Below are 15,726 nucleotides of genomic sequence, written 5' to 3' on the forward strand. Positions count from 1 at the left end.
AACTGGGCTTTCCCCTGACAACAACAGAATTGTCATATTTAGAGGACAAAATCTCCCATCTCTCTGCTCCTAAGCACCTTTACCAGAAGCTTCTTCCTACAGCACAGCCAGAAACTGTCTAGAATATTCCCTGTCTAAAAACTTACTGCTGTAACCTTACCAGAGAGGCACCTCTAGATATTTTTAGAGGTAATACCTACTAGCACAGGAATTACAGTGCATTAATTAGCAGCAAGGCGCACACTGACAGTCACAAGGTCATAATGCAGCACCCATAATTTACACCTCGTTGGGAGTTACTGAGAAAACAGGACACACAGGAGCCAGCACACGATGGGATGCCTTGAAGGGCTCTGAGCACACAGGCTGGCATCTGCCCAAAACAAATCAAGCAGGATAATGCAGTTCCCCTGAGTGCAACTGTTGAGAGATGGAGAACTGCTGTGGGACTGAGCAACTCAGTGCTCACCACCACCTCCACCAGACAGCAGGGCCCCTGCTTGCTGATAAAATGCTTGACCATGACAAGGATGCAGACGAAGTTAAGCCCTCCAGAGCTGCTTGATGGCTAGGTCAGGCCCACTGTGCTCAGGGCCAAAAGTGGTTTATTTGTAAGCACAGCTGTTCTGTTAGATTCCCTTTCTGCTAGAGTGGTTTTCACCTTCTTCTCTGAGCACCACAGTCCACCAGCAGCCCTGCTGGCATCCCCACAATGACCCCTTCCAACACAGTGAATGGAGAAAGCCCTTAACACCACAAATACATTTGTGAACCTGCTGTACGACCAACAACATTTAAAGGCAAGGAAAACCAGCCCAAATTCAGCATTTTGTTTCTTACACCACAGTATTTAAAGCTGGTGGCTTCAGGGCTATCATCCAGTCAAAAAGCAATGGAATTCAAGGCATGAAGCAAGACAACTGAGCAAAAAACTGTTCTGGTGACTTTAGAGAATCCACTTCTACTCCATCATAAAGCTCCGAGGTGGCCCTGGGTCCATCTCAGAGTTAGGATTCATCTCCTGCAGTTTTACCTATACAACAACGAGGTTAATTTCTTAGCACACCAACAGCTACAGACAGAGCAGCTAACACAGCAGCCAGCCCATCCCATCCTTCCAGCCTGAACCCCTCCAGGAGCAGCCAGCAGACTTAGTTACTTTAAAGCCCCACATTTTTAGGCAGGCATCCTTGTGTAAGACAGCTCCCGTGCTTATCCCCCAAAGCTGCTTCCCACACGCAAAGCAGGAATAACAACACTTCCTTCCTTACCCAGCAGTTGCAAACGTTTCAGAGTCTGTAACAAGCTCAGATAGTGCAACAGTGGGAACATGGAAATTGCAATACACTCAGCTTAGCTTACACTTCTTTCACCCTCAGACTTGATTCATAACAAAAAAAAAAAAAGCAGAAGTCAACATTTCTGCAAACAGCTTCATCCTCCTGGGATCTCCAGGCCCCTGGGGAGGAGTGCTGGAAGGAGCAGCTCTCAGGGAGTCACTGATCCAAGAAATCCTTACAAGCACCCAGCTCTTCTGGGGATCAGCAGGAGCACTGCAGCCAGAGCTGCCCCTGCCTCTCCTCAGGGGGGCAGCTCAGTCATCCCTTGAGAAGCAGGTGGGGGCTGTCCCTGAAGAGTACAACCACGGCAAAATTTTAGTGACTTCAGAGTGAAATCACCATCTCTGCTGGCAATGAGCTTCTCATCACAGTGTTACTGACTGCCCTCCAGCTCCAGGGAGCTGCAGCAGGAGGTCGTTTCCATTCTGGAGCTCCTCCTGAGCCTGAACAGAGATACCATGGTAAAGCAGACTGCAGAATACGGTGATGGAGCTAGAGGTGAGCTGAGTTTGCTGCCAGGTTCGACTAGAGGCCACACCTAGCTGCAGGCAGAGCAACATGCTGCTACTAGCTGCAGGGAGAAAGTCACAAGGATACCCCAAACCTGCACGGCCTCAGAGGTGGCAGGGCTGGTGGCACTGCCAGCTGCTTCTGAGCAATATTCAGCTATTTAAGATGAACTTAGAAGCAAGGCAATGAGCAGCTGTCCTGATAGGAACTGCAGAATCACAGTTACAGGGGCTGGAAGGGACCTCTGTGGACCTCCCAGTCCCCCCACCAAAGCAGGTTCCCCAGAACAGGTTGCACAGGAAGATATCCAGAGGAGAAGAGAGAGGAGAAGGAGACTCCACCACTTCTCCGAGCAGCCTATCCCAGTTCTCTTGTCACCCTCAAAGAAGCACAAACCACTGGCACCCTTGCTTGCAGCGGACACCACAGGATGAGATTCATGGATCCTTTGAGGAACCCCTCAAATACTTTCCAGATTTGGCCCTGTGCAGTCGGAGTTGCAATGGAAGAAAGTAACCACAAAAGGAGTCCCAGCAATGCCCAGTGAGAGCAGTGTGAAAACTGCAGTGCAGCCGATTTCAGCAGCTGCTGGGTAAGGGCAGGTACAAGCTGATTTCACAGCACCACTTCCCTTATCAGCACTACTGTCAGCAAACAGAGGTGTGGGGTGAAAATAAAGAATTTTTGTCCAGCTCTGTGGTCTCATGAGAGCTGATGGGGGACATGAGAACATCAGCCACTCGTGGGCTGCTACCCTTGGGTATCCAATATGCAGTGGGGGCACTGCACCCATCCTCCTTCACCCTGAGCAGACCAGCAGCAGCTTTTTGGAAAACAGGGGTCCTCCCAGAGGCATAAATTCAACAGAAACTGAGTGGGGCATTTTGCATCTACTTTGCAGCTTGACCTGGACTCAGTCAACCAGATATTTACTGCTTCCACATTCAGGCCTGCGCTTTAGAGTAAGTATGTATTTTCTTGAGGAAGATAAATAGCACGTGGTGCATTGCAGACTCATACAAGCTGAAGACACAAATTATTCCGGGACTTTCTGCAAGCCAGAGATTCCCTCCCTGCAATGTCAGTGACACAGATATAGATGTTAGGGTGGTAGCAAGGAGAGCAGGGCCAGTGTCAGACCCCAGCAGCAACACTGATGAGAAAGTGAAACCACAACAGTGTGAGTGCCCCACACAGGGCTGCCTGCAGACCTCCCCACCGACTGCCCACTGCAGGCTGAGACTTCCTCACAGATTATTTTTACCACGTCCTTCTTTGCAGCTACCACTTTTCAGGTCAGGATCTAGCGCGCTCTTGACAGACTGATAGCAGGGGAATTCCACTCGCTACCCCTTTAAGGCCATGATGTAAGAAATAAGAATCTCTAAATTAGTCCCACCAAGCCATCGCCGAGAAGAAGAGTTGTGATGGTGCCTCAAGTCCCAAGCTTCAGGGAAGCGAGAGGCAAGGGGAAGAATGTGTCTCCCTGCTCATGTTTGAATAAGGTCTATTACTCTTCTCAATGATTTCTGGAGGAAACAGCAGAAGTCCTCTCCTTGGCGATAGAACCGTAGAACCATTTGGGCGTGAAGAGATCTCTAAGACCATGCTGAAAGACAAGCTGCACATTGAAGGACAAGGAGAAAACACGTGACGGGAGCAAAGAGATGGGATGAATGTGATCATAGAATGGTTGCTGCAAAGAGGAAGAGAATTAGCAATGCCGTCCATGTCATCAAGGGCCAAATGAGCAGTGAGACATGCATCAGGTGGAACTGGCAGAGCAGTCCATGCCCCAAGGCCAGGGCAGACCCCCCATGGCCCTCCCATCCTGTAGCCCCCCGTCCCCTCTGCCTTGCCAACCCCCCTGCCTCAGCTGGATGAGTAGCCTGAGCGGGAAGTTCTTAGATTTCACCATTGTAAAGTACATCTTGACACCAAACTATAACTTCCTTATAAAAAACAAAACACAAACAAACAAGCAAAGAAAAAAATAAAAAATCCCAGCCCAACTCTGTTCTTCCTTTTCTCTCTTCTCCATCAACTCTTATCTTCCAAAACACCAGATCAAAACCTGCAGGTTTCAGAAGCTTGAGGCTTCCTGGCCAGGAGTGCAGAGCCACACTGACCTCACTGCTCACACAAGGCAGCAGTGACAGCTCTGCCACCAACAGCATCTGCATCTCCCTGGCATCCAGGCCTGCTCCCAGCTGGCCTCTGATGGGAGCAGAAAGCTGATCCATGGCATCAGCACCCCCAGCCCCATCCACAGCCACTCAAAGTGCTGTGCAGGTTGGACAAAACTCAGCCAGGGTAAGAAAAAACTCTTTTTCATCATAAATCAGCAGACATGGCACACATCTGATGTGAGTGAGAAAAGACCAGTTAGGCATACTCACTTTCCAGAAAGGAAACGTGCTTGTTCCTGGCATCGATTATGAAACCCCCCCACCATATGATGCAAGAGTTAATTTTAGCTCCTATCAGCCTTTATCAGGAGAGCAAAGGTTGAAGTTTCACCCAACACCACAGCTGACGACAAGCAGAGCCAGGCAAAGCCCCAGCAAGATTCAGGTTGGAGACAGCAATGGGCTCTGGCTCAGCCCAGCTGGGCTGTCCACAGCACAGCACAGGAACTGCAGGGCTGCAGCAGGGAAGGCAGAAGCTCAGCAGAGAAGCAGTTGGTCAAGCAGTTCCTCCCAATGCTCCCTGGGCTGATTTCAGCCCAAGGGAGCGGATCGCATACTGTCCCTTTGGTAGGCCTCCAAGGGTGGGCCAGAGTGGACAAGTCTCCAGGTATTTCCATGTTCAGCAGGGAGAATCTCCCAAAGACATGAAACTATGTCTTCTTCTTGGGAGAGAGCCCAGCACTGCTCACCACTGGGCACGGATCTCAACTCATGGCCTTCCCAGGGCAGCCACTGGGCACATGGGGCTCCTTCGGGCACAACTCTTGGGGAAATCTCAACATTTTTACAGTGGAAGGTCACACGTGGACGCACCAGTGTATTTAGGATAGCATCAAACAAGTGGAAACTGCAATACCACGATATAACAAAGAAAATCCCATTGACTCTTCTTCATTCCACCAACTCAGCACTTTTTTCTGCCTCTCCAAACTCTCCTTAAGACTTCTGGTTTCTCTCACAGAAATACGTCGTGTTTCTTCCTGCTCTGCTTCACTGTTTCTAGGGGTTCCCTTTTATGCATTTTTTTAATACTACAAAAGCATCTGCCATCACCAGTGGGGCCAAGGACCACCCCCATGCCCCAGCTGAGCAGAGGAGAGCAGAGCCCACCCACCCAAGAGTCCCTCTGTGTGCAGACCCCAACCTCTGCCCCTCACAGCCTTTTCTCTGACCCCCTTGGGATGAAGGGCAATAAGAGCCCACACTATTTCCTTCAGCCTATTTGGAAAAACAAGTTTTCATGTGAGATTACTATTGGCTCCACCTCTGTTTAATTACTCCAGCTGTGAAACAAAGCAAGTGAGAGACAAAGCACTACACACAGGCAGCGTGACCATTCCGGAGGGCTTTATGAGAGCCTTATGCCAAGCACACTAAATAGATTAACTTACAGCATAAACAAGCAAGTAAATCTTTCCCCTAAGGCCCCGTGGATCCAAAGGAAGCTTTAGAAGTTACTTCCTGCCATTGTGGTGGCCCTGCTGGGAACCCAGAAGCCTTTTCAGTCCCTGGCATGGTTGCCCAAAAGCTTCAGTTCCCTTCCAGCACCGCTGGTGGCAGCTCCACAGAAAGCAGATGATGGCAAGGATGGTTTTGTCTGTTTTCCATCTCACTTGGGACGACAAGCAAGGTGGTGACTGACACCCACTCCCAAAGCCCACTGAGAGAACCCTAACCACCCTAACTGGTTCCCACGCACCAAACCCTCCCAGTGTGTCACGGGAGCAAAGGCTGCATGAACCCATGCAGCAGACACAGCCTGAGCTCCTTCCAGGCCTCGCTTTCTCCCATGATGAGCAATGCTCTTATCCCAACCCATCACCAAGAATCAAGTCCTCAGGAACAAAGTTGCACCAGCAGAGGTTCGGGTTGGATATTAGAAATAATGTATTCTCAGAAAGAGAGGTGATGCAGTGGCACAGCTGCCCAGGGAGGTGGGGTCTCACCACCCATGGAGGTGTTCAAGAACCGTGGAGATGTGGCACTGAGGGATGTGGGCAGGGGGAAGGGTTGATGGTTGGACTAGATGATCTCTGCCTCTTTCCCAGCCCAGCACTGCAAGCCAGCAGCTCAGGGATCACCACGAACAAGGCCCCCAAGCTCCAGGTGTGAACAAGCTTGAGAACATCAAGCTTGTTGGGTTTGCCTGCCATCCAGCTGATCAATCCGAGGAGTGGAAGCCTCTCAGATGAGCAGGATTCATGCCAGGGACGGGCAGCAGCAGTGTCCCCTAGGCTGGATGTCATTCAGACACAAAGCACCCACAGCCAAGTGCCACCGTAACTCCTCTGCACAGCCATTGGCAAAGTTTATCAACATAAAGACACCGAGAACCAAGAAACATTTGTGAAGTTTCATGTGGAGAGATTACCAGAAACAATGAGAAAAGGGAAACGCCACCTGAAAGGATGAGCACTGGTTTGCAGAGAAGCCTCAGAGCTGAGGGGGTTTAAATAGACACAGAGCAGTGGGGGAAGCAGCTGAAAGGGGAAGCACCTCATCATAATTTGAGACCAAACAAGGATGGGCCGTGTGGAAGGGGTGAAGAACTCCTTTGCAAGTTCAAGACAGTACAGTGGTTCCTAAGCGAGCACACGTCCATGCAGCACTGCATCTGAACACTGACACAGCTTTCATCCCAAGGCTGTGTGCTGGGTATTTAAAACCCTTTGATGTTATGGCACAAGCACTCTAATGCTAGATTAAAAAAAAAGAAAAAAAACCAACACATTCCCACTGCAGCACTGCTGGGAACGGTCACAGGATCGGGCTCAGAGCTGTCAATGTGACCACAGCACGACAGCGCTCCTGTGTGCGTTCCCAGCCGTCCTCATCGTGTGTGCTGCTCACTTCTGCTTCAAGCTGCACCAAACAGGGACAGGCAGCATCTCAGGAGCTGCTCTCACCTGAAGCTCTGTGGGAATTTTGGGCAATAAAATGAAGCATTCGAGGAAAACCAAGCCCTATTCCCACCAAGCAGGTCATTAATTACCACCACAGCACCACGGGATGTATCACCCAGTCAGAGTGTTTTCTAATTCCGCTTTTAACTCAGCAATGGGGCGAGCCCTCGCATCTGTCAGCCAAAAACATCTGCAGCACTTTCCACTGCCCAGCACAGCTGGGAGGCAGCTCTGGAGCCCACTCCAGCACCCAGGGGCGGCCCCGTTCCGGGAACAGCGTGGTGCAGGTGGGAGCACTGAGCTGTGCAGCTGCTCTGCAGGCTCTGGCTGCTGGGCTCCCTTCTCACCAGCAGGAGAATGGAAGCTGGGTGAGCTCTCAGGCGTGGCAGGTGGAGCACATCTGAGCTGAAGGCACAAGAGCTGCTGCTCTGAGCAGGAGAGCATCCTGCAGCACAGTGCTGCCTTCTCCTCCTGCACATCTGCAAAGGAGGCCAAGCATCTCCTGCAGCATGGACCGCTGCGGGGAGCAGATCATCCAGCCACGAGCTGAGGTGGCTTTTCTGCTTTGTTTCTTCAATGGCAGAGCTTGAAATCAGAGATGAACGGGTCTGAAGGAGATCAAGCCTGTCCACTCATGTATTCCAGATGCACACGTTGTAATCACAGCTTGCCAAACAGGATACAAGGCGTAAGAAAATAAAGCATTTTATCGTCAAGCTTTTCCAAGAGGGTATTAGAAACAATGGGGAGGAAATACAAAATTAACACTAGAGAAGAGCAATTGGCAGAGCCCCTCAGAGCCTGTTCTTCATTACAAGGCTGCCTATTCAGTAGCTTTCATTAGGAAAATCGCATCTCAGAGCCATTCCCAACAGTGTCCCTATTTCCTAATTAAGCTTCACCAAAGAGCCACATCTTTTAGCTACCGCACAGCACACAATCACAATTGCCATTTCATCACGCTCTGGCTGCTGAAAGCCCTGCAATTAAAGCATCTGAGGAGTTGTACAGACGTGTCACTGGGAAGACAAATTCTCACATTGCATTAATTGGCAGCAAAAAGCACGATCCTAAAGAGGGGAATGCTGTTTTGGGGGGGATTTCAGTCTCTGTGCTGAGAAATACACTGGGAGCTGTAGCTTCTCCCCAGGCTCCCAGCCTGGGTGCTGTGGCAGGTCCTAACTGCAGCCTCATGGGCATTGTCAGCTCCACAACCAGCTGTGACCTCAAGGTGGGCAAAGATGTATACACTGCAGGACAGACACAGTGCTGGGGGGGTTGCGGAGGTCACCCAGAGACCTCCAGAGATGGCTTGGGTGGGTGGGGACCTGTCAAGGAAGCAGTTAGCAATGGGGTGGTGATAAACGTCCACACACCACTTCCAACAATGACAGAAGTGTCCCATGGTACTGAGCCTCTTAAGGAAGCAGAAGGGAAGTCTCAAAGAGAGAAAGAGTGAGCAGCAGAGCCTGATGGCATCCACATCTCTTTTTCCTCCACGGAGGTCAGAAGTGACATTTTCGGCCACAAACAGCTCCCTGGTTGAGCACAGCTGCAAAGCTGCAACAAGGGAAGATGTGTCAGGCTGCAATGCCATGCCTGTGGGTACACACAGTTTCCATAGGAAACTTACTGCCCAGTACAAGCTCAGAGCAGGGGTGGGAGAGGAGTTTAGAAGCAGCAGGAGCCCATCACAGCTCAAAAACATCCTCATCAGGGCACTCACCTGAGCAGCTCTCCCCCAGCAAACTCACACACGTTTTCCTCTTGCAAAACAATAATGCGAAAACTGGCAGCTCCAGAATGCCAGGAACAGCTCAATGGTCACCCAAAAAAGAGAAGCTGAAACCACCCCAGGTGAGCTACAGCACAGCAAGGCTGCAGCAGTCCCTGTGTCACCATAAAGGAGTCCCACCCTGGTCCCCCCATGGCTGGAGCCCCACACTGATGGTGAAGTCACTGCCACATCCCTCAGCCCTGAAGGCTGCTGCAGTGCTCTATCTGGATTCAGTTCTTCTTTTTTTTCGGTGCAAAACTCACATCTTTATTTTCACGTTCAACAAAAGGTTACGCAAGGTGATAGTTTTGGTTTGCTTTTCTCCAAATGGGGCTGGCCTGAGCTGCGAGGGGGGATCAGCTGCCCCGTCCTGCAACACTGGCAATGAGCCCCTACCCCACACCCGCCTTTCCACGGCTTCCCCTGCCGCAACGAACACCCCCAGCGCTTTCACCACCCCCTTCGCACCGCCCCGACCACGCAGCACAGAGCAGCGTGCATCCCCGCTGCCAGCCAGGACCGTGGTGCAAGGCTGAACACCTCCAGCTCACAGCACAGCAAACGGAGCTCTGCTCTGCCCAGAAACCTGCCGGGCACACCCAGCAGTCACTCCTCCCGCAGTCACTGCGGCCCAGCGAGGCACCTGCTGCTGCTGCGGGGCTCTCGCTCTTTATCGTCTCATCTTTCCAGGTTTAAGCTCTCATCTGAGCACCGCTCACAGCTCCAAAACACTTCGCAGCCGTGCTGTAGAAACGATTTGCAACTCCACCCAAGTTTTTTTTGCTGCAACATAAAACAGACGAACACCAGACCCCTCCCAGCATGCACATGCACGCAAAGGCTGAAAGCGCTGACACCCTGCACATCCCTGGAGTTTGAAGCCTCTGCATCTAACCAAGATTTAGAAATAAACACCATAAATCAAGAAACTAAGTAAACTGCAGCTGCTTTAGCATCAGCCCCTTCAGCCGCAGGATGCTCAGCAGCAGCCTGCAGCTGCCTGAGCACGTTACTGCTGCACTGAGTATCAGCTATCAGCAGAGTTAACGGGTGCAGGGCTAGCAGTGAGATTTTAATAAACACGAAAACAAAGGTCTGAAATCTCTTTTCTCCCACTTTCGTTAGCGATTTGAGTCAGCCTTAGCCCTTTCCTCCTATAGCATCAGCGCGGGCTGCGGCGCGGACCAGCACGAGGACACGTCGGGGCCGCTGCATACGCGGACACCGACCCCGGAGGGATGACACGCCGCTGGGCTTGTAACATCCCAAACCACATCCTGTTGCCACAGCAGAGCGCTGCCAAGGGCGCACCTCCGCCCTGCCGGACCGCGGGGCCGAGCTCTGCCCCGAGCAGCGGGACCCCTCGGGGGAGCTCCCGTCGCGGTGACGTCGGGCGGTGGTAATTCAGTGCCACCCCCGGCAGCGGCACGGCCAAAACTCCGGCCGGGTGCCGGAGAGCCCCCGGGATTTCCCGTGTAGCCGTGTGCAGTGGAGGGGGTCCCCTGGGGGACCGGCCCCACACCTGGGCCCCAAGCAGCATCTCCGTGCTGCGGCGGGAGGCAAACAAGCACGCGGTCCCGAAATGAGTCACGGCAGCGCGGCCCGACCGACCCGCGGGTTCAGTGGGGGATCCCAGGCTGCGGGGATTGGGACTGCCGGGTTGTCCCACAGCCGGATGCTACAAGGAGGTGGGGATCGGTCCCAGGGGCTCCCCCAGCGTGCGCGCCCCGCTTCGGGTTGATCACGGAGCCCGCAGCTCTGTGGTCCCCTCCTCATCACACAGAGATTATCACCCCCAGAAAGTACTCCCCAAGATTACACGCCCCCCACATCCACCAGCCCCTCGATTACACTAACACGCCCGATATAAGGAGCCCCCCCCAGGGGCATCAGGAGTGCAGAGCACTCCGGTTACAATCTGCTCCCGGATCCCGGCCGCACTGAACCTCCTCCAGATGCCCACAGCCCGGACTCGGGGAGGGGGGATCGCAGCACTCCCGATCCCGGGGATTCCCACCTGGAGGGCGGCAGCCGCCGGGGCCCCCTGCCCATCCTCGCCGCGCCCCGCCGGGCTCCGCTCCGCGCCGCTCCCCGCCAGGCAGCACCGGCAGCACCGGGGCGGGCTCGGCGGGCGGGAGGGGCCGGAGGCGGGGCCCGCCCCGCCCGTGTGGCCCGGCCGGACCCTCCCCGCCCGCACCTCCACCCAGCCCAGCCGCCTGTTCCTCCTGCAGGACAGCTTTGTCCTTCCGGACCACCCCACCCATCCATCCATCCATCCATCCATCCATCCATCCATCCATCCATCCATCCACCCACCCCCAGCCCTCTATCTACTCACCCACACATCCCCCTCTTCTACCACTCTGCCATTCATCCAACCATCTATCCATCCACCAGTTCATCTTACCATCCCTCCATCTGTCCCTCCCACACTTTCTGGTCCTGTTATTCTATACATCTACCCCTCCCTTCATACATTTCTCTAGTAATTCTTCCTTTTACCTGTCTATACATCTCTTCGTCCACCACTTTGTCTCTTCATCCACCCACCCATCCATCCAATCATCCACCTATCCACCCATCCACCAGCTCTGTCTCTTCATCCACCTGTCCATCCTTGCATCCATCCATCCATCCATCCATCCTTGCATCCATCCATCCATCCATCTCTGCCACTTTCTCCTCCGGTGGCACCTGGAGATGTCTTTCCTTGCTGCCCTCAAGAGATCTCCAGCACAAGGGCCCGTGCTGTATGGACTCTGGGCCACGTTCTCCACATTTTCCCAGCGGTCGTGCCGTGCAGGGCCGGGTGGAGCCCAGCTGATGCATCAAGCAGCAGGAGGGATCTGGCTTTGGGTTCCTTTGCGGGTTTTCATATTTCAGAAGAGAGTGACCGCTGCTACCGATGTTCTGAGACTTGAAACCCGCCCAGGCTCTGAAATAGATGTGGGTTTCACAGTGAGATTCCAGTGAATTACAAAAAAAGCAGATGTGCTCAGAGCCAAAATCCCTCTGGGGCGCTGACCCCGGGACCGCCTGTCGTGTGGGATGCCTGCCCCAGGCCCCACTGCCACCCACCCCGTGGCTCACACCAGGTGAAGTCCCGTGATCTCGGCCTTCAGCAGCTGTGTGGCACTATTTCGTAAGAAGAATGACCCGGAGGAGAAAGTCTGGAGTTGGTCATGGTGCTACGAGCCTTGCAAAACGGCACGGCAGGCGGCGGAGCAGCAGGAGGGTGGGAAGGATACTGCATCCTGCACTGCCAGGAAGGGCAGCAGTGGGGTGAGGAAAGGATGGTGCTATGGTACCAGTCCTGGCTCAGCTGTTGGGATGCCGATATGACCTCTCCCACCCCTTCTGCTCCAAGCCCACCTTCCAGTTTCAGTCCCAGTGTTTGTCCCTGAGGCAGAGGAATCGGAGCGCATCAGCAGAGGCCAAACTCCCCGGGGTGTCTGAGCTGCATAAGCTCTGTCCCTCCAGATCCCACCCCTGCACGCTGCCCTCTGCTTGTTATGCTCCTCAGGGCACACGGCAGCCTGAGGAAGTCACCATTTTTGGTGAACACAGGGGCTCAGGGGCGGAAGGAAGCGGGGCAGCACGGGGAGGTGCCGTGCCGCAGCCTGCAGGGCTGAGGTGACAAACAGCAGCGTGGTGCCACCGAGCAGGATGAAGCCCGCAGGGTGCAGCTCAGCCCTGCAGCTCAGCCCTTCCCCAGCGCTCCCTGTGCTGGGTAGCTGCAATGGGACACGCGGCAGTGGAGGGGAAGCTGGGGCTGACACGCGTAGCGGAGCTTCGGGTTCTCAGTACCACGAGTTCCAGCGAACTCAGCTGGAAACCCCACAGCAATGCACACCGGGAGCGGGGGCAGCTCAGGGCACGGAGATCTGAGGTTTGCAAGCGCTGGGATGGGATGCCTTCATCAGCAAAGCAGTCACTGCACAAAGCACCTTTGGTATCAGAAAATGGGGAACATTTCTAAGCAGGTCGGGTTTCTGAGGCATGCAAAGGGACCGCGGTGTGTGGGGCAGCAGGCTGCAGGCACCCGGAGCTGCCACTTTGCTGCCACCGAATCCTTTCTCATTTCCAGGGATACGAATCTCCTTCTCCTGTCTCCTGCTCTCGTTCCTTGTCCTCCAAATCAGCACTGAACACCACATGGCCAAAGCTCAACGTCGACCACAGTGCTGCACATTCAGGTGGAGCAACAGCTGTGGGAAGAGCTCAGAGCTGAGCTCAGAGATGGAGGGCTCCCGGGGTTCTGCTGGGGTGCAGCAGTGCAGGACTCAGCTGGGTGTTATCCAGACAGGACAGGGAGCAAATCAGCGTTGGGGTGGGATGCCATCACAGCCAGATTGCTGCTGGGTGTGTGTGAGGGATTCCATAGCCACACACTAAAAACACAACAAGTGAGCTGCGAAGGATGATAGAAGTCATCAGCTCCTGGCGTGGATCACAGCCAGCACTGGACGCGTTCACACCTCCCAAGGACACGCTCACATCTGCCAGGGCTGCACTCCCTGCATCCCACACTGCAGGTTTCCCCATGTCCTGGATGGTCAATGCAGCCCTCCCACGAGCACCCCGGCCGTGCCGTGCTGCAGAGGCTCTCGGTGCATTCATTACTTCCTCCTCTGCACATCACGCAGTGTTGGAGCTTGCAGCCCTCTGCCCCTGCCTGCACAGTCTCCAGGGGAAGGGGAAGCAGGAGCCATCAAAAAGGGAACCTGCCTTTTCTCGCCGGTTCCTCCTGCAGCTTGTGTTTTTCATTTCTCTGGTGCAGTTTAAAGGATACTGAAAGTCTGCTCAGTGCCACCTGAACCTGACCCTCGAGAAATGAGAACAGGCCATAGGCTTCAGTGGTGGCAGCTCTGACCCCAGGCCTTCCCCTTCTGCCTTCCACAAAGGAGGTGAAAACATGACCTCAGAGAACCTGACCCAGCCGAGCATCTCATTTCTGTGACTGATTTCAGCACACAGAGCTGCACGAGTGCTGGCTGGAAGCCCTCTGTGCCTGTCCCAGAGCTTTGGGTTTCCAGGAGGGGGGAGGGGAGGGGAGGGGAGGGGAGGGGAGGGGAGAGGAAAAGAGAAAAAAAAGAGAAAAAGAGAAAAAAAAAGAGAAAAAGAGAAAAAGAGAAAAAGAGAAAAAGGGAAGAGCAATGGAGAGAGAGACGGAAAAAGGAAAAGGAAAGAAAAAGAAAAAGAAAAAGAAAAAGAAAAAGAAAAAGAAAAAGAAAAAGAAAAAGAAAAAGAAAAAGAAAAAGAAAAAGAAAAAGAAAAAGAAAAAGAAAAAGAAAAAGAAAAAGAAAAAAAAAGAAAAAGAAAAAGAAAGAAAAAAAGAATGTCAAATGCAGGGCTGTCATGGAAACCTGGGGGAGACAACTGGACCCCAAGGAACCGTATCTACTTTCTGTGGTCTGAGCAGAGGGTCGATCTGCACCATCTTCCCCCGTCCTCTCAGATGGGCGACGTTCGCCGTCGTGCTGGCACAGCTGCCCGCTGCTCCCGGCTGTGCCCGCGGAGCTGCACCCAGGGCTTACTCCGTGGCGAGATGCTGCCAGAAGTCCCCTCGCAATGGGGGCTGCCCTGGTCCCAAAGAACGGCCCCGGGGAGCGGCAGAGCTCTCCAGAGCCGGGAGTGATGCTCCGTGGGCTGCGGCCCCCACCCCGTGTCCCGGTGCGGAACTGCAGCTCGAGTGGCGACCCCCCAGCGGGGGCTGCCCCCCCCGGAAAGCCACCAGCTTCGTGCACAGCAGCTTCATGGGGTGGGCGCGGAGGAGAGCTGCTGTGACAGCCGCGGTGGCTGCGACCCCACTGAGCACAGCCCCCCCTGAGCCCCCCCACGCTCTGCGTCCCGGAACCCTCGGCTGCGGGATGCCCTGAGCCCGGAGCACCCTGAGCATGGAGAGCTGCAGCCGAAGGTTGCCCCGAGTCCTGAGCACGTTGTGCAAGAGGAGCTGCAGCTCTCTGAACCATCTCGCAGCACAGTGGACCACCGAGTTCCCAGCAGTGCGGGTTGCTGGATGCTGCTGTCATTTCTTTCCCCCATGGGAGAGCATTTTGGATGCACATTGTACGACAGACGAGCCGGCAGATGGCAGCAGGGGACAGAGAGACACAGGGTCCCCCCCGCGCAGCGAGGGCCGCGGCGGAGCGATGTCACCTGAGGTCGCTGCAGCGGTTTGGGGCCGGCAACAGGGATGGATGCTTCCGGGGAAGGAGCCCACCTGGGAGAGGCAGAGCGCGTTTTCTAGAGGGATGCGAATGACAGGATGCTGGGAGTCTGGGGGAAAGAGAACCACGGCGGCAGCAGCGTCTCACAGATCCTTTGGAGGTACCCACCAGAGTGTGATCATCTCCACCAGACCCCTGGGGGAGAAGGGGGGGGGGGGGCAGAGAAGGGCAGGGAATGGAGATGGGGGTGGGGGTGATGATGGGGATGGAGATGGAGATGAGGATGAGGATTGGGATGGGGATGATGACAGGGATGGGGATGGTGACAGACACAGGGAATGGCAGGCAGCCAACATGTCTTCTCAGGATGGAGATGGGGAAAGGAAAGGCAGATGTGGTGAGCTGGGAAAGCATTGCTACCTACTGTCCTCTTGCAGGATGTGTGCCAGGGAGTTGGAATCGTCCCTGGAGGCGTTCAAGAAATGTTTAGCTGTTGTACTGATGGATGTGGTTTAGTGGAAAATGGTGGTGGTAGAGGGTTGGACTGAATGATTTCGGGGGGCTTTTCCAACTTTGGTGAATCTGTGATTCTATGATTCCCTTTCAGGTCCCAGGGCAGGTGCAAAGCAAGCCAGGAGGTGCCACATGAGCGGCCTTTTGTTACTCAAACTGGGAAGTAACAAAGGAGATGGGGTTTTTTTCTTTTTCTTTTTTTTTTTCCTGGCAGAGGAAACACTGCTCAACGTTTCTCGCAGGCTGCAAAACTGCATTGTGAGGGATCACAGCGCTGGGAGCTCTTTGTAGCTGAAAGCCGTCTGTGGCAGGGATGTGCAGGGG

General features: G+C 54.1%; 1 protein-coding gene across 4 annotated transcripts in view; it reads right to left on the reverse strand.

Annotated features, from left to right (window-relative positions):
- PIK3R5 (phosphoinositide-3-kinase regulatory subunit 5) overlaps positions 1-10,819 on the reverse strand; it is a 44,224-nt gene extending 33,405 nt beyond the window's left edge. For all 4 annotated transcript variants that reach the window (XM_065735117.1, XM_065735116.1, XM_065735114.1 and 1 more), the window contains exon 1: positions 10,737-10,819. The gene's annotated coding sequence lies outside the window, so the exon portion shown is untranslated. The remainder of the gene's footprint in view (positions 1-10,736) is intronic.
- Positions 10,820-15,726: the final 4,907 nt, after the last annotated feature.

Source organism: Cyrtonyx montezumae, unplaced genomic scaffold (genome assembly GCF_038088225.1).
Source record: "Cyrtonyx montezumae isolate F1298 unplaced genomic scaffold, pur_monq_1.0 scaffold_19, whole genome shotgun sequence".
In the NCBI taxonomy this organism is placed as follows: Eukaryota; Metazoa; Chordata; class Aves; order Galliformes; family Odontophoridae; genus Cyrtonyx; species Cyrtonyx montezumae.